The 21,552-nt window shown below is 43.1% G+C and overlaps 1 long non-coding RNA gene across 1 annotated transcript in view; it reads left to right on the top strand.

Moving 5' to 3' along the window:
• The first annotated feature begins 270 nt into the window (after positions 1-270).
• The window catches only part of LOC135984098 (uncharacterized), a 46,376-nt gene continuing 25,094 nt past the window's right edge, over positions 271-21,552 (top strand). Inside the window, exon 1 of the long non-coding RNA XR_010602007.1 lies at positions 271-400. This is a non-coding gene — a long non-coding RNA (uncharacterized LOC135984098). The remainder of the gene's footprint in view (positions 401-21,552) is intronic.

Here is a 21,552-nt window from a genome sequence, read left to right as displayed (position 1 = left end):
CTCTCTTGTGGTCTGAGGGATTTCCCTAAGTGGTTGCAAATGCTGGGTTTAGGGGTAGACTAGGCCCAGGGGCCCCCTGCTGGAGGATTCAGAGTACTGCCACACCTATCCCAGGAAAGGAGCAGTGGAGCTAAGTCCTTGAAGGGGCCTAACGAAACTGTGCAGGAAAGCAGCCAATCAGAGGGAGGCTGCAAGGAGCTAGCCAATCAGAGGGTTGCAGGTTAGTATAAAAGGGGCGGCAGTCCAAACCCCACTTCTTTCCTTGCTGGAGTCAGAGGAGTGTAGGTGGTGCTTCTGTCTGGCCAAAGGGAACTGCAGCACCATGTATAGCTCAATTCTGGCGGGGAGGGAGGAACAGCATTGAGCTGGTGGCTTGGTCTGAACATAGAAGGGGCCTGAGGTAAGGGTAAAGCTTTGGTGAAGGGTGGGGCCATGGGCAAGTGACCCAGGGAACTGCAGGCTGTTTTGTTAAAGGGACATTGTTGCTATTCTTAGGGTCCTTGGGCTGGGACCTGGAGCAGTGGGCAGACCTGGGTCCCTCTCCCATGGGACACTGGGGAAGTGGCCTACAATTGTACACTGATAACCACCCAGAAGGGGATCTGAACTACTGAGTGGCCCAGTTGGGGCCAGAGTGTGTGAAATCATTGTTTCCTGGGGGTATGGCCTGATACCAGGGCTGGGATTGTCTAAAGACTGCAGACACACCTGAGCAGAAGGGGTTGCTTGTGAGAGGTGGATACCATGCTATCACAGGTACTGTTTTCATCATGGTATAACCACTGGGTTTTACTATTGATGTTTTTCTTTATTTGCGTTACATGATGTCCATGTACCCTAGAATAACAGGTCTCCAAATGTTTGTTATTGAAATATGAAAACTGAGTATTTGGCATCCTGAAGAGCATATATTTTGTGAATGCTACACTGGATAATCAAAAGCTGGGAGTTCATGAGGATCACAGCAGGTTTCAGAACCTCAGGCTCTAAGGGAGGTAACCCAAAACCACTCAGGGAATTACTGGAATCGAAACTAACATTTTGTTGAAAAGGAACTAATGACTTGCTTGGCTGAAGTCCCAGCAGACTGGGTGGACAGAATAGGGTGTATGGTGGTGGGGTCCTACATATTTTCAAGAGCCTAAAAAGGTTTGGGTTCAATTTGATTCAAGGGGGGTGAAAACATTCAGGCTATTTCTTGTTTACTCATACCAACTTGCCCAGGTGTCTTCCAGCTATACAATTTGGCCTCATGAATGTATGGAAAGAGATTGCATAATAGGCAGTGAGCTAGATCCTCAGTTGCACCAGCTCTTTGCTTGGTGTAGCTGAAGAATGGGGGTGGGCAAGGTGGTTTTAAGTCACCTTTGTGTTCCCCCAATGACTGGGGCTGCTGGGAGCCTCAGAGCTACTCTGATTTATACATGTTGGCAACAACTCTCTAGAGGCCTATTCGTCAGCTAGGGATCACCTCAGCACCGCTGATCGCCTTCCCAAATATCCCATCTGATGCTGCAAGGGGAAGGTGTGTGGAGGGGGACAGACTATCAGTTAAGAGTAGTTACATCATGGAAATTCTCAGCTGCCTATGAGGGCACTTTTTTTTTTTTTTTTTTTGGCCACTTTGCTCTGCCAGAGTGCTGTGAAGGGGGCCAAAAATATTTTTTAAATTATGTCCTTTCAAGTGAAATGAAACAAACATGATTACCCTTTTCCATTGTGGATATTCAGGCACTATTTCTACTATCATTTCCTTCTTTCATTCTTTGTAATAGTATTTAAGAGCTGCTGCAATTTTCCCATCAGCTGTTTAATGTTTTCATTCAAGTCTGGCCAGTAAACAGCTTCACAAGCAATATTCTGGATTATTTAATTTCTAAACACCCCCGATGAATTCCCTTTAGGATTACATTTTACGGAGACAATTACTATGATTTCATGCACTTGTGCAGCCCTTCTCAAACGGCTGAGGTTCTGATGTGGAACAAGGACACAGGAAAAGCAATAGCATACATGCTACAATTATGTGAGAAATTATTTACTCTGAAACATTAAGAAGATAAGAATGGCCATACTGGGTCGGATGAAAGTTCCATCTACCACTGTATCCTGTCTTCCGGCAGTGGCCAGTGCAGGATGCTCCAGAAGGTATGAATATAACAGGACAATTTATCAAGTGATCCATCTCCTATTGTCCAGTTCCAGCTTCTGGCAGTCAGATGTTTAGGGAGACCCAGAGTGTGATGTTGCATCCCTAACCATCTTGGCTAATAGCAATTGATGGATCCCTTTACTATCCTCCATGAATGTATCTAATTCTTTTTAAAACCCAGTTACACTTCTGGCCTTCACAAATTCCTTGCCAAAGAGTTCCACAGGTTGGTTGACTGTGTCATGTGTGAAATACTTCCTTTTGTTTGTTGTTTTTGTTTTAAACCCGCTGCCTATTAATTTCATCAGGTGACCCCTAGTTCTTGCGTTATGAGGAGTAAATAACACTCACTTATTTACTTTCTTCACACCAGTCATGATTTTATAGACCCCATCGTATTCCCCCTTAGTCATCTCTTTCCCAAGCTAACAAGTCCCAGACTTATTAATTTCTCCTCCTACAGAAGCTGTTCCATACCCCTAATCATTTTTGTTGCCCTTTTTGGTACCTTTTCCAATTCCAATATATCTGCTACCAGATCTGCAAGCAATATTCAAGATGTGGGCGTATCATGGATTTATATAGAGGCAATATGGTATTTTCTGACTTGTTATCTATTCCTTTCCTAATGATTTCCAACAATCTGTTAGCTTTTTTGACTGCTGCTGCACATGGAGTGGATGTTTTCAGAAAACTTTCCACAATGACTCCAAGATCTTTATTGAGTGGTAATAGCTAATTTAGACCCCATAATTTGATATGTATAATGGCATTATTTTTTCCAATGTGCATTACTTTGCACTTCTCAATACTGAATTTCTTCTGCCATTTTATTGCCCAATCACTGAGTTTTGTGAGATCCCTTTGTAATTCTTTGCCGTCTGCATTGGATTTAACTATCTTGTAAGTAATTTTATATTGTCCGCGAATTTTGCTACCTCATTGTTTACCCCCTTGTTCCAGATAATTTATGAATATGTTGAACTGCACTGCTCTGAGTGCATATCGTTGGGGGTTCCCTTTGTGCACCTCTCTCCAATGTGAAAACTGCCCATTTATTCCCACCCTCTGTTTCCTAGGTTTTAACTAGTTACTGATCCATGAGAGGACTTTCCTTCTTATCCTATGACTGCTTATTAGCTTAAGAGTCTTTGGTGGGGGAACTTGCCAGAGGCTTTCTGAAAGTCCAAGTACACTATATTCTCTGGATCACCCTTTTACATATGCTTGTTGACTCCTCTCAAAGAATTCTGTAGATTGGTGAGGCATGATTTCCATTTACTAAAACCTTGTTGACTCTTCACCAACATACTGTGTTCATCTAAAAGTCTGATAATTTGGTTCTTTATTCTAGTTTCAACTAATTTGTCTGGTATTAAATTTAGGTTTACCAGCTTGTAATTGCCAGGATTGCTTCTGGAGCCTTTTTAAAAAATCAGCATTACATTAGCTATTCTCCAGTCATTGGGTACAGAAGTTGATTTAAGCAATAGGGTACATAGCTCTGCAATTTCATGAGTTCTTTCAGAACTCTTGGATAAATGCCATCTGGTTCTGGTGATTTATGGCTGTTTAATTTATCAGTTTGTTCCAACACCTACTCTACTGACACCTCAATCTTGGACAGTTCCTCAGATTTGTGATCTAAAAAGAATGGCTTAGGTGTGGTACTCTCCCTCCCAGTCTCTGCAGTGTAGACCAATGCAAAGAATTATTTAGCTTCTCTTCAACAGCTTTGTCTTCCTTGAGTGCTCCTTTAGGAACTCAGTCGTCCATTGGCTTCACTGTTGGCAGGATTCCTGCTTCTGATGTACTTAAAATAGTTGTACTTTGTGTGTCTTTTGGTAGTTACTCTTCAAATTCTTTTTTGGCTGTCTAATTATACTTTTACACTTGACTTGCCAGAGTTTGTTCCTTTCTATTTTCCTCAGTTGTATTTGACTTCCAATTTTTACAAGATGTCCTTGTCTCTAACTGCCTCTTACTTTGTTGTTTAGCCAAGGTGGCATTTTTTGGTCGTCTTAATGTATTGTGGGGGGTTGGAGGGCTTGGGGGAGGTGTATAAATCTAGGTTGAGCCTCTATTGCAGACATTTCACTCTTTGCACTATTCCTTTTAATTTCCATTTAACTAACTTACTCACTTTTGTGTAGTTCTCCATTTTTTGAAGTTCAGTACTACTGTGGTGAGTTTCTTTGCTATTTTACCCCCTATCAGGATACTAAATTGAATCACATTATGGTTACTATTACTGAACAGTTCAGCTATGTTCATCTCTTGGACCAGATCCTGTACAGTTCAATTTCTGATGGAAATAATTTATGAATTATGAAAACACCAGGTCTTTAGACGGTGTGAAGGTAAACTGAGATCTACGGAGAGGGATGCTTATGAGCTGTGCATCTCCATTTAATAATATTCATAGTGCACAATTCACGAGGGCAGAATCTTAGAACTCTACCTGATCTTAGTTCTATTCCCAGCACAGCCATTGGCCTGCTGGGTGACTTTGGGCAAGTCAGTCTGTGTACTACAGTTTCCCCATCTGTAAAATGGAGGCAATGACACTGACATCTTTTGTAAAGTGCTTTGAGAGCTATAGATGAACGGTGCTATGCAAGTATTATTATTACTACTAGTTCATCCCAAAATATATGGTTCCATGAGCCTTTGGGCCACTCATGTATTAAGGTGGAGATCACTTTTTATAGCACTGGGTCTTTTGCTGTTTCTACAACTATTTTCTTTCATGTCTGTTACTAAAGCAGGAAGAATAGTATGCCACTGAAAAATAAATGGAAACCTTTTCTCCATAGTTACAATGGTGCCCATAGTTCCATCACAACTTCTCCGTATTTCTGTGATCTCTTTTAACTAGCTACAGCTGTTCTGTCTAGTTACAACAAAGACGTTTTCACAATGTTCAGTCACTACATATTATGCTTGCTACAGTGGTTGGCATGAAGCACAAGTTCTTAGTTTATGACCTGGAGAATTTCCAGAAATGGGGTTTGAATTAGATTGGAACATTATACTTTGTCAATAGAAAGCTCTTCTTCAGAAGGCTTATCAGATGTTGGGGTGCACAGTCTAAGAATGTAGTTGAACCCTACTGCCTGCTGCACAGGGCAGGCTGGGGAGGAGAGAGCAGCAAAGGAAATGGCCATCACTCTTCTCCTTTGCAGAAGCATCTGCAGAATCTAAGCCTTAAGGGTGGGATTTTCAAAAGCTTAGTTTATCTGTGCTGTCGTAAGATTCCTATTGACTTCAATAGCAGCAGTATGATTAATCCTGAGTGCTTTTGAAACTTCCACCCTAAGTTTTTAGGCTTTATGGTAATGAGATGTCACTCAAAGGTGAGCTTCATTCACAAGGATGCTGGGCCTGAGTGTCCAACAGACACAAATCTTGTCTAAAACCAAGCTTTCTGTGCCAAAACTCTACCACTGAGCTCCACGAGGGGCAATAACAATGGAAGTAAGAGTGTAGACAACATCACCCCTCGCTGCTGGCATTTTAAATGCTGTTGTTTAGACCTGCTCTGTGTAGAGTTACACAACAAGATTGTAAAAACCCTGGCAGTCATGGGAACAGAGCTAACATTATCACACCCCTCACTGGAACTTCCCCACTGGAAGCAACAGTAGGAAGCTAAGTATAGGCACAGCCAATGAATCTGAAACAATAGCTCTTGGAGCCAAAATGAGATTTTTTTTTAACTCATTTAAAGATTTTCAGCTAGTGTAAATCAGTGTAGCTGCATTAAGAATGGTATTTGGAAAGCAGTTTAAATGAGCTTCTAAGTCCAGGAGAAGAACATTTTAATACGAGCATGAAACCTGTGGGATTTGCAGAGGCCCTGTCTCTGTTTTTGCTAATACTTGCTCAGCTCCACAATTATTATCTAAATGGGCTCCCAATGTTGCTGGTCTGCGGGCTTCAGCTGCCATTTTAATCACTATGCCAGGGATGGCCACGTACGACAATCAAGAGCTGGGGCATACCTGCCAGGAGCCTGGGGTTGGGGCTCCAGCACTGCTCCTGCTGACACCCTGAGCCCTGGCAAGTACACCTCACTAGGCAGAAGCCCTGAGACCCCCTTCCCCACTGGACAGAAGCCCCTCACACACCACCCTGCTGCAAGGCAGAGGTCTTGAGCTTCCTCCCCGCAGTCTGGTAGGTGAGGGATGGGGGGGCTCCACGAGCCGCACTAAAATGGTAAAAGAGTCCTGCATGGCTTGCGTGTCACTGTTTGACCACTCCTACACTATGCCATTTAACCCTGCTTGGAGCAGTGAAGATCAAATTGATGAAATGCTTACAATTGTGGTGGGTGCCTTGGCTGGCTTGATAACACTGGTGGAATTGAATTCATGTTGGTGAAAGTTTGACTTTTTTTTATCCTAGTTTAATCAGGCCCAGGGAAGGTATTTAAGTTCCTCTGAAATGAAATAGCTTATATTTCAACCTGACTTTAATCTCTCCTCTGAGTAGAAGAGGTCCAAGGAGTTAAGAATGAAGAGAACAGTTACACAGATCTGCTACTCGCATTTTGGGAATAGACTGAATTGGTCTGATTCTCATTTACCCTAAAGGTACTTGACACTGACAATGTTGTGTGGAACAGTTTTTGTTAAATGGGAATCAGGTCCTAAGAGACCAGGTAGAAAGATCCAGTACCAGATTTTAGTTCTGCTTAAACTTGCATAAATCTGCAGTAACCTGATAGAAGTCAGTCTGATTCTAATTTATATGTTCCCTTTAAACAGCTTTGGAAGATGCTTTAAGGCCCCTTTTCACTTTCCGAGTGGTTCAAATGGGCCGTAGTGCAAATGAGCATTTGGCCCAGTTACTGTTGCAGTTACAGTAGATTTATACTGGTGTAACTAAGGAGAATCTAGCCACGGTAGAGCACAGAACTCTTGTATCCATAGTGAATGGATAACAAAATCTTTTAGCATTGTAATAATTAGTGTTCGTAGGAACTCTGACTATATAACAATGCAAAAAGGTCAAACCAAGAATAAGAAGAGAAAAGCCTGTATGCAGTACAAATTTAAATAAAATGGTGGGGCATACAAATCCACCACTGGCCAGGAAAGGGTTAACATGCTGTGGGCTTCATGAGCCCGACCCTGCACTATCTACCACAGGTGTAAGGATTGGAGGGAGGAGTTAAAAGGGAAGAACCCAGCTAAGTTGGGTGTTGGTGTGGGGGAGAGAGTTGCCAGCTCTCCAGGGCTGCCTGGGGGTGGGGGGGCAAGTGGGGTAATTTGCCCCAGGCCCTGGGCCCTGCAGGGGCCCCCATGAGACTATAGTATTCCAACTTTTTTTATGGAAGGGACCCCTGAAATTGTTTTGGCCCAGGCCCCCTGAATCCTCTGGGCAGCCCTGCAGCTCTCACTCCATGAGAGGAGCTTGGTTGGGCCAGGAACTGCTTGAAACATTGCTGCCAGTCACATCCTGCCTGAGGGAAGGTAGTCTTGCTGCTGGACTATTGTTTCACTTTGCTACCAATGCCTTATTTGCTGTTGCTTGGAAAGACTGCTGCAGGAAGGGAATGACAGATGAATAACAACCTTTGTCTTGTGCACAAGACTAGGGGCCCAGTAGTGATTGGCTATTAGGCCAGGAGCAACCCTATCACAGAGTTACACTGAGTATTTATCTTTCATAACAAAACTATATAACTGTATGGCTGCTCAAAAATTGTATTCAACAAAAATTTAAAGACCGTGAAAAATATTAGTTTTATCTGAAAGTTTTTTCACGTTTTTGTCACTTTTTGGTTGGTTTCAATTTTTTTGTTTTGTTTGTTTGCTTTCTCTTCCCCTTTAATTCTCCCCCCCCCCCCCAATTCCATTCCTTCTCTTCCTTTCTTTTTCATGATGGTGAAGAGGAAGAAGAAAATGTTTCTCCCTGTGATGGAGTGTCCACCCTACACAGGGCTGGAAAGAGTTAAGGTGCCCAGGTAGGCCTATTAAATCTACAGGCTGTACCTGGAAGGAGCAGGGAATTGATTGCAAGCAGGTTCAGCTGGGCACAAATGGGTGGGGCCTATTAAGCCAGGAAGCTGGCAACAGACAGGGGCTGCTGCTGGGAAAGGGCAGCCTCTCCCTGGTAAGAGGGAGCTGGTAAACCCAGAGCAAGGAGGGGAACCAAGAGTTGTAGGAAGGAGTCCAGGGAAGGAGCAGTGAGGGCTGGGAGAAGAAAGCTTGGAACTGCTGGGTCTAGAGTCCTTGGACTGGAACCTGCAGTAGTGGGCAGCCCTACTCGCCGCTGAGGATGTGGCATAGACTGGCAGGGCAGTGAACGGGACATTGCTTGGGTCATTGTGGGAGTGACAGATAATCGAAGGACTGTGCCTGGAAGGGAGAAACACTAAGTGACCTAGCTGGAGAGCTGAGTCATGAAGGGGACGTTATGGTTCCTGGAGTGAGAGGGGGGCTGCAGACCTGAGAGGCCTTGGAAGGTAGCATCGACCTTGAGAGCTAATCCCCAGAGTGACCAGGAAGAGGCTCCAGACAAGTGGTGAGTGGTGTGCCCTGTGACACTCCCCACCCACCACCTCCATTTTTTCCCACTGGATAAAAAAGGGGGTGGGCCACATTTTAAAAGCTCAATTGAATATTTGATTCACAGTTTGAGAAATCTGTTGCATTCAAACAGCCAGATACATCTGCAGCCAGTACAAAGTGAACCTAAAGCTCTGGCAGTCACTTACACCTATGCAAAATCCTACCAGTCAGAATTCTCCACTCCTCTCACAGGGAAAAGAGTGTGTTTTCTACCCACTTTGCACGGGTAGAAATGCCTACACCAGATGCAAGGCAGTAGAGAGCCAGGCCTATGTTTGAAAAAGAATCTTGTGCCTACTCTATCGATAGCAGTGGGACTGCATGTTCGACAAAGTGTTGGCAGGATCAGTGCCATAATAGTCGTCTTAATTGGAAATACCTCAGTGGACAGTTGATTGTCTTAATTAGCAGCTTTCCCAGAACAGTAGGATGTAATTTAAAAAAAAAAACTGGGAAGACTTAATGACATAAAACACTGTCCTGAATAAAGAGGCAAGAATCAAAATGAGATTCACTCTTTCATCTTTATTTGATCTTTATTTCTTTAATTTCCATTTGGCAATTCTATTATTAATAGACTGGCACAGAGCGTTGCACCTAATTAACACCTGGTAAATGCCACTTAAAATGTGGTTCTGCTTTGAAAAGTCACTAAGAATGGTGTTGCAAGGTTCCAAGTTTACTTTCTGTTATTCCATATGAGATTTGCTTGGTTTACAAGTCCAGATAGTTTTTCTTACTGACAGCACTGAGAATTGAAAGCTAATTCTTTCTGGTTTATGCATCACTACCAGTAACAAAGATTCTGTACTCAAAACTCCTTGTCTGGGTTGGAGTTTTAACCATTGGTCCAGCTACAGCATTTGTCACTGCACAAGTGCACATCTGAGTTTAGATGTGATGAACCTAGTGTTATCTGTCTCTTGCACCACTGCAGCTTCATCCAGTTCTCTTCTCAATGCCTATGCAGCTCAGTGAGCGTTCTTTTAACGAGTAATGGAAATGTAAGTAACCAGTTTGAATGGAATGTAGTGGAAGTGAACAGGCAAACACAGACATACTGTAATGCAAAGTCAGGCACTTAAAAATTAGGAAATGCCTGAATTAAGGTTTACTAATTGTTCTGCATTTTCCAACCAGATCTAGTATCTGCTTAGGATACTGCACTGATGGCTTGTCTACATGTAAAAAGTTTCAGCAGCACAGCTGTGCCACTGCTGTGTTTCAGTATAGACACTACCTATGCAGACTGGAGGGATTCTCCTACAGGCGTAGGTAATCCACCTAGGGCCAGCTCCAGGTTTTTGCCGCCCCAAGCAAAAAAATGTTTGGCTGCCCCCCGTCCCAGCCCTAGGCTCCTTGCTGGACCCCCTGCTGCCCCAGCCCTGGGCTCTTCTCCCCCCCCCCCCCTTGCCACCCCAGCTCTGGGCTCCCTCATTGCCCCCCCCCCACACACACGTCCTGCCGCCCCGGCCCTGGGCTCTCTTCCCCCCCCACCTGCACCCTCCTTCCGCCGCAGCCCTGGGTCACTGGTAACTCACTCCCACGGCAGATCATTCAGCAGGAATTTTAGATGTGCCCAGAACACAGACAGGATTGCTTCCCATATGGTTACAGAACTGCAGTAAAGTGGAACAATTTTCAGATTGTGTGACTGGAGGATATCTGGATGCATATTATAAGACTGTCCTACATAAATGAAGAAAAGTTGAGGTGCCTTTATTATTCTTTGTTCCTCTTTCTTTCTATGGGGAATTTGCCAATGCAATATCACTGTCCTCCTTGTAAACAAACAAACAAAAAAGGCAATGGCTGTTGAAAATAGCAATTCCAATCGTAATAACCACTGGGAATCATTTCTTGCTCAATTTTATCCTACTTTTTCTACAGCAAGTTACAGTGGATCAGTATATTTGATTTGGGAGAAATGAAGTAACAGCTGCCCAAACTGAGCTTGAGCACTCCTGAATTTTGAGGTGTTCAAATCAGGAAGGCAGGTGCAGGGGGGGGGGGCAGAGAGGGCTGTGGCTCTGCGGGGGAGCACGGCAGCATGTATGTAGCAGTGTGTCTGGCGCTGCGTGGAGCCAGACAGGCTGGTCTGAGTGGCACGGTAAGGGGGTTGGGGGGTTGGACGGGGTGGAGGTTTGGGGGGGGGCAGTCAGGGGCAGGGAGAAGGGGGGGGTTAGATGGGGTTGGGGGGGCAGTCGGGACAGGCAGTGGTTGGATAGGCATGGAGTCGCGGGGGTTTGTCAGGGGACAGGTAGAGGGTGAGGTCCTAGGGGGGAATTTGGGGGGGGGTCATCGCAGGAGGGGGCAGTTGGAGACAAGGAGAAGGGAGGCTTAGATAGGGGATGAGATCCTGGGGAGCAGTTAGGGGCAGGGGTCCTGGGAGGGGGTGATCAGGGGACAGGGAGGAGGATGGGTTGGGGTTTCTGTGTGGGGCAGTCGGAGGGAGTGGATGGGGGCAGGGTTGGGCTAGCCTCCCTCCCTGTGGAGTGTCCTATTTTTTGAATGTTAAAATATGGTATCCCTACTCACAGTGCAGCTCTCCATTCACTGCAGCATGAGGTCTCAGCTACCTCACTCCCTCCCCCTCTTTCCTGTTACTAGTGGCCAAGGGAATGCTGGGAAATGTCGTTCTTTCCCTGCTCTAGGGCTGGCTCTATAGGTAGGAAGCTAACCAAGGAACTACAGTTTCCAGGGCCCCCTGTTGGTTCTCAGCTCCCATGCTGGATCCCTGCCTCCCCTGCAAATGGGCTGCCCCAAGCACATGCTTGCTTTGCTGGTGCCTAGAGCCACCCCTGAATCCACCTTCCGCACATAGGAGGGGTCAGGAGAAGGGCTCAGACCCTTCTAGATCCTGGCACATGTGCGCACACAGAAATGGAGAATGTGGGGCTGACGGCATAGGTGCTGGAACTAGGGTGCTGCCACATACCCTGGCTTGAAGTGGTTTCCATTATATGCAGGTTTGCAGTTGGGTTAAATAGCTCTCAGCACCCCCACTATTCACATTGTTCCAGTGCCTCCTCTAATACCTATTTTTATCCCCTTCCATTGATGCAGCCCTAAACTTCTCTCAACTCTATTCCTTCATGCCCTAAAATGTCCCTCCCCTGCCAGCAAGCATTCACATCTAAGATTTTTTTTACAAAAATACCTTGATTATATTCTCCCAAAATTAAATACACACAGAGACTTGCTAATTATGCCTTCCATCTTCTTCCTAAGGTGAGATTCAAACTGACAGTGGCTGTGGGGGGAGGGGGGGTCAAGTTTAAAGGACTCCTGTTTATCACATGAAAGTATTCAGCTAGCATGATGCTTTGAAAGCTCAAAATCCTGTTAACTCTTCTGTCCACTTACGGTCAGTGTAATCCTTTAGGTACAGGTTAAGGCTCATGTGCCTATTCATAACTGGAGAAGCCAAGTCTCTTTCAAATTTGCTTCCCCCACCCCATAGGGCTGGCAGTAGCCATGCACTCTGCTAGGGTAACCCTAGAGCATTTGAGACTTTGGTGTGATGATCTGAGCACTGGTTTGATCTCTGCCTGTGAGCAAATTAACTTTGCCAGAATGCATCCGCTTCAAGAACCGCTGTCTTTCCCCCGCTCTCCCACCCCCAGTGTGGGAGCTGAAACTTTGTCCCAAGTATGGATTCCTGACCATATCCCACTCCCACATAAGGCACACTGAATTTCAAGGCAATCTGACTGTATAGATTCTAGAGCACTTAAAACCAGTCACTCTTTAAACAGGAAGCTGCTCTTAGCCTTAACTATCACCATTAAACTTTGCGTTATTTGATACCTAGATCAAATTTGGTGGCTTGAGACTGTTACGATGGGCCTGAGTTTCAAGGGCTCAGCAGTTGGTGTTAGAGCCAGACACTCAGAAGAGTTCAGCTCATGGGGTATTGAGGACTTTGGAGAATCTGGTCATAAGTGTAACAATTGGAGCTGCGGGGTACTGCAGAAAATTTGGCCCCAGATATTAGTGTAGTTCTTTTAAGAACTTTCTTGATTTCAGATTGACTGAAGTTTGGTCGGTTATATAGAAAAAGCTATAGTCACTGAATATATAATCTAGCACTCTTATAGTTTGACATCAGTATTGCTACTGGCTACGTTACGCCGCAATTGCTTTAGTAAGTGAAATTGAAAAGATATATGCTTTGTCAGAAAATGTTGCTTATTCCTCCTGGGTACCCTATGACTTAAATAAGTTTACACAATCTTAATTAAAAGAACATTAAAATGCCTGAGACAAACTAACAAAAATAAGGAGATTCAACGTTAAGTTTTCACCATCAAATATCTAAAGGGACTACTTAATATTATCCTGCTGCAGAAATCTCGTTCTGCAGTGCCTGCCTCTCCTAGAGCTGGTGACAAGTGGCTCCACTTCCCAACCTCCAGATGCCCCCCACACACTGTTTTCAGTGTCCATTGCACCAGCCTGTCTTCTAACTCTGTACTCAGGCTACATTTTGACCTGCTCTATCACTGCAGAATCACCACTAGCTACTCCTTTCCTTCAAACCACATGTCATACCATGCAATGCACCCATCTCCTGTAGGCACTTTTTCAAGGGCATTTGGCCAGCCAATTGACCAGAGCCAAAAATGTGTCTTATAGGCAATTATCTGTCCCCAAATGGGCAGGGTTAAGCTTCTTCCCTGGATGCCATTCTCATCTTCAAATGGGAGGAAAGCAGACATCAGTCAATTGAATGTGGATGGAGAAGCCAGACCCACCCTTTTACCTGACCTCTTACCCAAACAGGGCTTAAGGAGTCGGGTAGACCCATTCACAGCTACGTTGCTGACACGAGGCGTGTTGTCTCCATTGTTGATACTGATAGAGAAGAAGCTTGCCACATATTTGGCTTTCAGAGTAAGAGACACTACTGTTATCAATGCCGATTTTGAAAGGATAATGACTATAGATTTATTATTTAACTCTGGGAGTTCTTCTATTAATTTTTTTTGAATGTTATTACTATTAATAGTTGCAGTCACCACTCCTGACATGGTTACATAAACTTCAAGGACAGGGAGACCGTTTACTTACTTATAACACATTGATAAAGTTCTAGAACTAGTTTAATATAATTTCTGTTGTAGTAAGTGCGTTAACCCTTGGAGAAATAAAACGGATAACCACTTTGCTCCCTTTGTGCCACCAGAGTGTACAAAGAGAACAGGGTAGGCTACAGACTTTGACCCATTAATAGCTTTCTCATTGTGGGGACTCCTAAGTTTGCTTCAATACTTTTTCATAGCCCAACTATTTCCATTGACTCCTCACAAACCTTCCCAAAGGGGGGAGAGGCATTGTGCATGCACTGTACCCCAGCCCCCAACATTGTCAGCCAGAACTCAGGTGCAGCAAGTCTGATACTCCTCCCCTGATTGGGTAAGAATTAAGCAGCTGCATAAACCAGATGCCACTACCCTCAGGTTTTGATTAAGCCTCTGTGGTTGTGGAACTTCACTTTGCATTCAGTTGCAATCATTTCCACACTACAGATGCAACCTGAGACAGGATTTGGCACTTTACTCCGAATCTGTAAAGAGAGGCCATTTTTAGTGGCAATTATTTGTGACCATTTATGTTACAATAAGTCCTTAACTCTACTGTGTGTGCATATCTGACTGGACAGCCTTTTCCAGCCTAGCCGAAAGTTTCATTTTGGAGTAGCAGTGATAATGTGATTCGGAGCAAATTAGCTGTGCAGCACCCAACCTGAATACTGTACCTTTACAACGTTCAGTGGAATAGCACCCGTTCAGTTCTGCTGCCAAGGGACCTTCTGTGGCTTTGGCGGAGCGAACTAGACCTGCAGCCTTGACAATTTTCTTCATGTGCTGTGTTTATGCCTAATTTGGGAAACTTTCTCTGAGAGTTTCATTGCTTTTCAGTATAAATATCACAATGTATGCTACTGTGTACACTCTTTTTCTTCAGTCTTTGATCCTTTTTTATATTTGCTGCATGCACGTACTCTTCTGTGTGTGTGTGTGTGTGTGTAAAGACTCAAACATCAATCAGCACCAGCATTTCCTTTGATGGCTGGAACAATGTGGCATATCTGTGTAGAAATGGAACACTGTATGCAACAACAGAAGATAATGCAAATACAATGGTATTTCCACAGGGAGGCACCACTCTGACTATCTGAATTCCATAACCATTGGCTGTTCTATATCCTCTTTAATTTTGTCCAGTCAATGGCTCCAGCACTAAATGTGAGCCATTTCTCATTGCTGCTTTCCACTCTGATGAAAAGCCAGAGTCCCCCTCTGCTTTAGAAACTAGTCTTGTTCTATTGAAAGGACACATCCAAATTTCACCCCTCTCTCTACTCCTACAAATTTATTGATAGGTAGAGTTTTATAATATTACTAGCCAAGTTGTACTGAACTGCCTTGTATTTCTTGTAGTGTTAACGCACCTGCTTTTTTCAGTGAACATTATTCACTGGTTCTAAGACAGCCACTGAAGTACAGAAGGCTGAACTAATCACTTCACTGCTCTTACACTTCAGACTGATAAGAACTTGGAATTTTTTTCAGAGAGCAAGATGTAACACATGAGTGTTGCATCAATAATCTAAGCTACTTAAAATCATATAAAATGTCTGGCCCATGCTATGGTAGCAGTATCCCAAAGCATTGCAGAGATGCAGCTTTGGAATCCTGAGTTTTTGTGATTTGTATGTAATTTTTTATAATCACTCAAACTCCACAAAGTTGACACTTTCCTTGTTTTATTCTGCTTTTTTTTTTAGATCCAGCAAGGGGAAAAAACTTAGACAATCCGCTTTGGAGAATAAAATGATATCTTCCTGCAGGGATTCAAGAGCAGATAATTTCTCATTTACAAATCTGTGCTTCAGGCAGGATTCAATAAAATATATACAGCTTTTGCAGCCTTGTGAGATTCCGCAGTGCGGAAACTAGTTATATTTTTATTGAACCTATCTTTTAGAAATTTATCGAGTAACAGACATGAGGTTTTGTTTCAACTCCAGAAAAGTGTTGCAGTTTTATTATAGTGGCATCCAATAGCATTGCTCCGTTTATGACTGATCAGCCAGTTACACTGTAACCGCCTTAGCTTTATAGCTTTCGAGCAAACTCAGCCACAGATATTAAGTTTGGGCTCAAAAATAGCATTAAAAAAGAGGTTGCCTTCTGATGAGACGTTTTTGCAATTAAAATAAGCCATTATCTGTCTTGCCCCGTCACTCTCAATTCTACCACTTCTGATTCAGCTAACATCTAATGTTCTCTTTGATTTTTGTCTCCTCATGATGCTGATCTCCTTGATTCTGTGTCACCTGCTTTGTATCCATAACTACCGAGCAGCTAAAGTTAAACTAGGCGTGGCTGAATTCAACTTACTTTTTATAATTTCGACAGATAACATTGATATTTATTTTCACACTTTTTCCTATTTAAGTGTTTGCAGTTTCAGGGAACTACGGGGGTGTGTAACTGTAATTATTTAATGATGGTCTCGAAGTTCTCAAGCATCATTTTTTGTACTTTGCCTCCTGTAAATTTTGATTATTGATGGAAATACTTTCCGACTGTTTGGTGAAATTGATGTTTACCGACAAATCTAATCCTTCCAAGCCTGAGTAAAGGACTCAGTCCTCCCCTTCCTCCTTGTTGTCTCTACCTTTCTTCCTAGCTGGCCATGCTGAGGTGCCTATGTATAGGTACAGTAGGAAACCTGCATGGGGCAATGCTAACCATCAAGAGGCAGGAGGAAGAGGAGCAACTCAGCTGTCCTCAGGTTTCTGGAGTGCAATTCCTAGCGACTGAAAGGTGGAATTGCAGACCAAATAAATTCACTCCTAGTGCATCTGTGATGTTTCTTCAGGGCTGCACAACGACATGATATGGTGGGCAAATGTCACATCTGGAAGCCCTGCTAAGTATTAACACCATTAATCATGTTAAAAAAAAAAAACCCAAAGACATTAGAGATTTGTGAGAAGGCTTTGTGAAAGCAAACTTGCAAATTCTGACTGCTTTTTGTCAATTTTGCTCTTAGGAAAAGAATGACTTCCTCCCCAATCTTTTGCAAACAGCTTTTCACTTTCTGATACAGAAAAGTCTCCGCAAATGATGTGAAAATGGCTACAGAGTCTTCCCGAATGAGCCCATGATGTAACTGCGAAAAATCCTGTACTTCAAAAATATAACTTGCTGTATTTAAAAAAAAAAAAATCAGTTTCACCATGACGTTTTTGGAATGGCAAAATTGATTTGCACACCTCTTAATCTATGTTTAAGAATAACTTAGTGTCACACAAAGGAGTAAAGGTGGGTTATACGTAGAAATAGTGGGATGAAAATAAGAAGAGGAACATTTAGTCTGAATAGCCAAAGAAAATTTTAATGGTCAGTTGTAGGTTATGAAATTGTTGACTTATTAATTCATGATGTATTCTTCTAGGATAAGTAGTATAGCAAGCCCATTGCTAGAAACTTTTAAAGTAAATGCAGTGGTTCTAATACTATCCATCCTTAAGTACATATTTACTGGATAACAATAGACAATTTATTAAAACATGAATTTTTAAGCTGGTGGTTGAAATACCTGTCACCATTCAGTGAATGGTGCTTGTGTATCTCAGTGGGAGCTGACATTTTGCTGGTATTTTATCAGATTGTACCTCCTGCTGGGAAGTGCATTGAGATAAAGGACATGCAGTTCACCATTGAATATGAATGGAAGCATAATATTTTCTCAACTGTTATAAGGTAAATTCTTTCTTTAACAATCCTTTCATTTAATGGAGCCTTCACAATTAGAGAATGGCTATTAGAATACAGAAGGGCATGTGGATTATCTAACTTTACACTATGATTGACCTGTGCCTCCACCCCTGCTCCCCCCCCCCACTGGCACATTGGGCCACTTCTCTGGCAGTTGGGTGGCGAGCGAAATGGAGCCACTTCTGCCTGAGAGAGCTCTGCCTTCTAGTCAGGCTCTGTCAGGCAGAAGCGGCTCCATCTTGCTTCCCACCCGGCAGCTAGGGACAGTGGCCGAACGTGCCACAGGAGAGGAGTAGGGAGACAAGGACAGAGCCCCTCTACTTCCCTACCCCTGGTAGGCCAATCTGTGAGTGGGCACTTGACACCCCCCCCCCCCCATGTCCCCGCTACGCATCACCTGTGGCTGAATTTTACCCTTAGTTTTTAGAATAGTGAATTGGGCTACAAACAGCTGCTGACAGGGCAGCTGGGCTTTTACGCAGAGGAGGAAGGAGATGCTCAAAAGTCCAGAGTTTCTCTCTTCTCTTCTCTCCCCCCCCCCCCCCCCAAAAAAAAAAATTGTTCAAATGGAATGTAGCCTGGATCAGAACTTTTGCTAGGATAAAGACCACACATCCTGGATCAGGGGGTACATGTGTAAAGGTGGTGTAAAGCCCACCTTTAAATTCTATCATTCCTGGGGCTGGATCTGCAGAGCCATTGCCCAGTAAAAAAACAACCTGAGACCTCCTGTGACTTAGGCTGGTTGCTAATGGCCCTAATGGGCCAAAACTGCAGCCAGGAGTTGGAACAGACTAGGTATGGTCATCCCTGCCTAGGGGTGCTGGAACCATTTGTATAGTGGGGGTGCTGAGAGCCATCAAACCAAACTGTAAACCTTGTATATAAAGGAAATCCCTTCAAGCTGGGGGATGCGGCAGTTCTAGCACTTATGTGCCTGCCAGGCCCCTTACGCTAGTAGCTGGGGTGTGTTGTGTTGTAGGTACCTCTCTTCTAGGTTCATACCACCAGGTGGTCTGCCTAAACTTAGGGGACTGGATACATTTCCTCTTAATCCAAATTCCACTTCTAGCGTGCTGTAACTTATAATGAGCTGTAAGCCACACCAGGTTGTGATCTAGGCCAAGCAGCGCAACTGGCACATGTACCAGCAGCATACTTTGGTGTGACTCTTTGCTGCATTAGTTCATGATAGTCTCCCTCTATGGGGTTGATGCACAAGGGTGTGAAAGATTTCCAGAAAAAGAGAAACACTTAAATGAAGTTGTTTTGAGGACCAAAACAGCAACCATTAACTACTGTGTATTTACACTAGTCCATGGGTGTACAAGTGGTACACATTCCTTGTACATACTAATTATTACATGTCTGGTGAGTCCTGAGTAAAGTCTTAAATCATCTTCAGCAAAAGTCAAGTCTGAAAGCAAGATCTTTAGTTTTATTGCTATTGGCGCTTTGCTTGACTCTTCAGTTTTGCATATTTCCTGTGTTTTGTTTTTCAGACCTGGCAGATGAAACGCACGAAAAGTCAATTTTTAAAAGGTTTTTTTATTGCTTGCCTTTTACTACCTGGTTTAATCATATCTAGTAAATACATTGAGAAAATAACTGGTCTCTATTGTTGATAGTGATTATCGGGGTAGAGATGTCCTTGGAAGGTTTCCAAAGGGCAGTGGACCTGCCATCTCCCTTTAATGAGGATTAAGAGAAAGCAGCATCATGGCCACATACCATTTGTAATCTTTTCTTTAAATAAAGCCAAACTGCGTGTGTGCATGGGAGGAAAAAAATTCTTTGTAATATTGACATAGATGAAATACAGCTAGATAGATGAAGGTGGAATTGTGCTTCCTTATGTGCTTAATGCACTAGGAGATCTTCTGCGAGACATAAAGCAGTTGTTATAAAGCAAACAATCTTCCACTCCTCTTCAAGCAGATGGGTCCTGTCTTAGTAAAATTGCCGTACTTTCTGCAAATGACAAAGCCCTCATGACTCCACATGTTCTATTGCTCCCAAAGGAGAAAGACAAACACATTTTGCTACTGTTGTTGCTGTCATTGCTGCAGTTTCCACTTTTTTAAACCAATGTGTGTGGTAGTTGCTTTTTTCCAGAAACTTGCTCTAATTATGTCAGATTTTTTTTTTAATCTGAATTAGCAGAATATTCCACAACAACAAGCAGAAGGAAAGGTTCAGAGTCTGTGTGGTGTTGCTGTTGCCTACTTGCCTTTTATATGTCCCCTGGAAGAGCCTGGTGTTTTAGGAAATTGGTAACATAGAGGATCCGAGAGAGGAATCATCATCAGGCTAACTATTGTGTGTTTCAAAGGCAGTGTGGATTGAGCACTAGAATGGGATTTGGGAAACCTGTATTCTTTTCCTGGGTCTGCCACTGATCTGCTCTGGTACCTTGGGCCAGTCACTTAATTCTTTGTGCCTTTGTTTCCACTCGGACACTTTGTCAGCCTTGTCTTCCTGTCAGGGACTGACTCTAGCGATATGTATTGGAGTCTGTAGGCACTGCTCTAATTATAATCTCTTTGCCCACAGAATAGATACAGTCCAGAGAGTGGCAGTGTATGCTGCACCTAGGCCACTAGCATCCCCTACCCCTATTTTGGAGCAATCACATTGATAGTCTAATTTTAAAAGGCACTGATTGCATTACTTATATAAGAATCAAGAGTCCCAAAAATCTTGGATTGAAATCTGGCCTTACTGAAGTCGATGGGAGTTTTGCTGTTGACTTTAGTAAGGCCAGGATTTCTTCCTTTGTTGTCAGTTTATATTCTGGATGTTGCAAACACATTGTGTTTTGTCCTACTTTCAATGGACATGGAGAATCTTGATAACAGCCATTAACCTATTTGAAGTCTCTTATCAAGTTGCCCCATAGTCCTATTTTCTCAAGACTAAACATGCCCATTTTTTTAACCTTTTCTCATAGGTCAGGTTTTCTAAACCTTTGATAATTTTTGTTGTTCTCCTCTGGACTCTTTCCAGTTTATCCATATCTTTCCTAAAGCATGGTGCCAAGAACTGGACACAGTACTCCAGCTGAAGCCTCAGTGGTACTGAGTAAGGTAGGACAATTTATGACCCTTGTCTTACTTATGACACTTCCGTTGATGCCGCCCAGAACATTGGCTTTTTTTCACAACTTCATCGTATTATTGACTCATATTCAGTTTGTGATCTATCACCCCCAGATCCTCTTCAGATGTATTGCTACCTCACCAGTTATTCCCCATTTTGAAGCTGATTTTTACTTTCCTAAATGTAGTATTTTGCATTTGTTTTTATTGAATTTCATCTTGTTGATTTCAGACCAGTTCTCCAATTTAATAAGACTGTTTTTAATTCTAATCTTGTCCTATAAAGTGCTTGTAATACTTTGCAACTTGGTGTCACCTGCAAATTTTAAAAATGTACTCTCTGCTCCTTTATCCAAATGATTAACGAAAATAGTGAATAGTATCATACACAGGACTGACCCCTGTGGGAACCCACTAGATATGCCCTTCCAGTTTGACAGCAAATTATTGATAACCAGTCTTTGAATATGGTCTTTTGACAGGTTGTGCACCCACCTTTATAGTCACTTCATCTAGATTATATTTCCCTTGTTCAGTTATGAGAATGTCATGTGGGACTGTGTCAAAAGTCTTCATAAAAACCAAGATTTATCCCTTCTACTGCTCCCCGGCCCCATCCACTAGTTGACTAGCCCTATCAAAGAAGGAAATTAGGTTAGTTTTGCATGAGTTGTTTCTGATAAATCCACGTTGGCTATTTATTGCTCTCTTGTCCTCTAGGGACTTATAAATTGATTGTTGAATAATTTGTTCCAGTACCTTTCCAAGTATCAAAGCTAGCCTGACTGGTCTATCATTCCCTGTTTCCTCTTCTTCCCCACCTCCTCTTTTTAAACATAGGTGCTTCTCAAGTCTTCTGGGACTTCACCTATCCTCCTTGAGTTCTTATAGAATCATAGAATCATAGAATATCAGAGTTGGAAGGGACC

Source organism: Chrysemys picta, chromosome 5 (genome assembly GCF_011386835.1).
Source record: "Chrysemys picta bellii isolate R12L10 chromosome 5, ASM1138683v2, whole genome shotgun sequence".
In the NCBI taxonomy this organism is placed as follows: Eukaryota; Metazoa; Chordata; order Testudines; family Emydidae; genus Chrysemys; species Chrysemys picta.
This window is presented reverse-complemented; position numbering and strand designations above follow the sequence as displayed.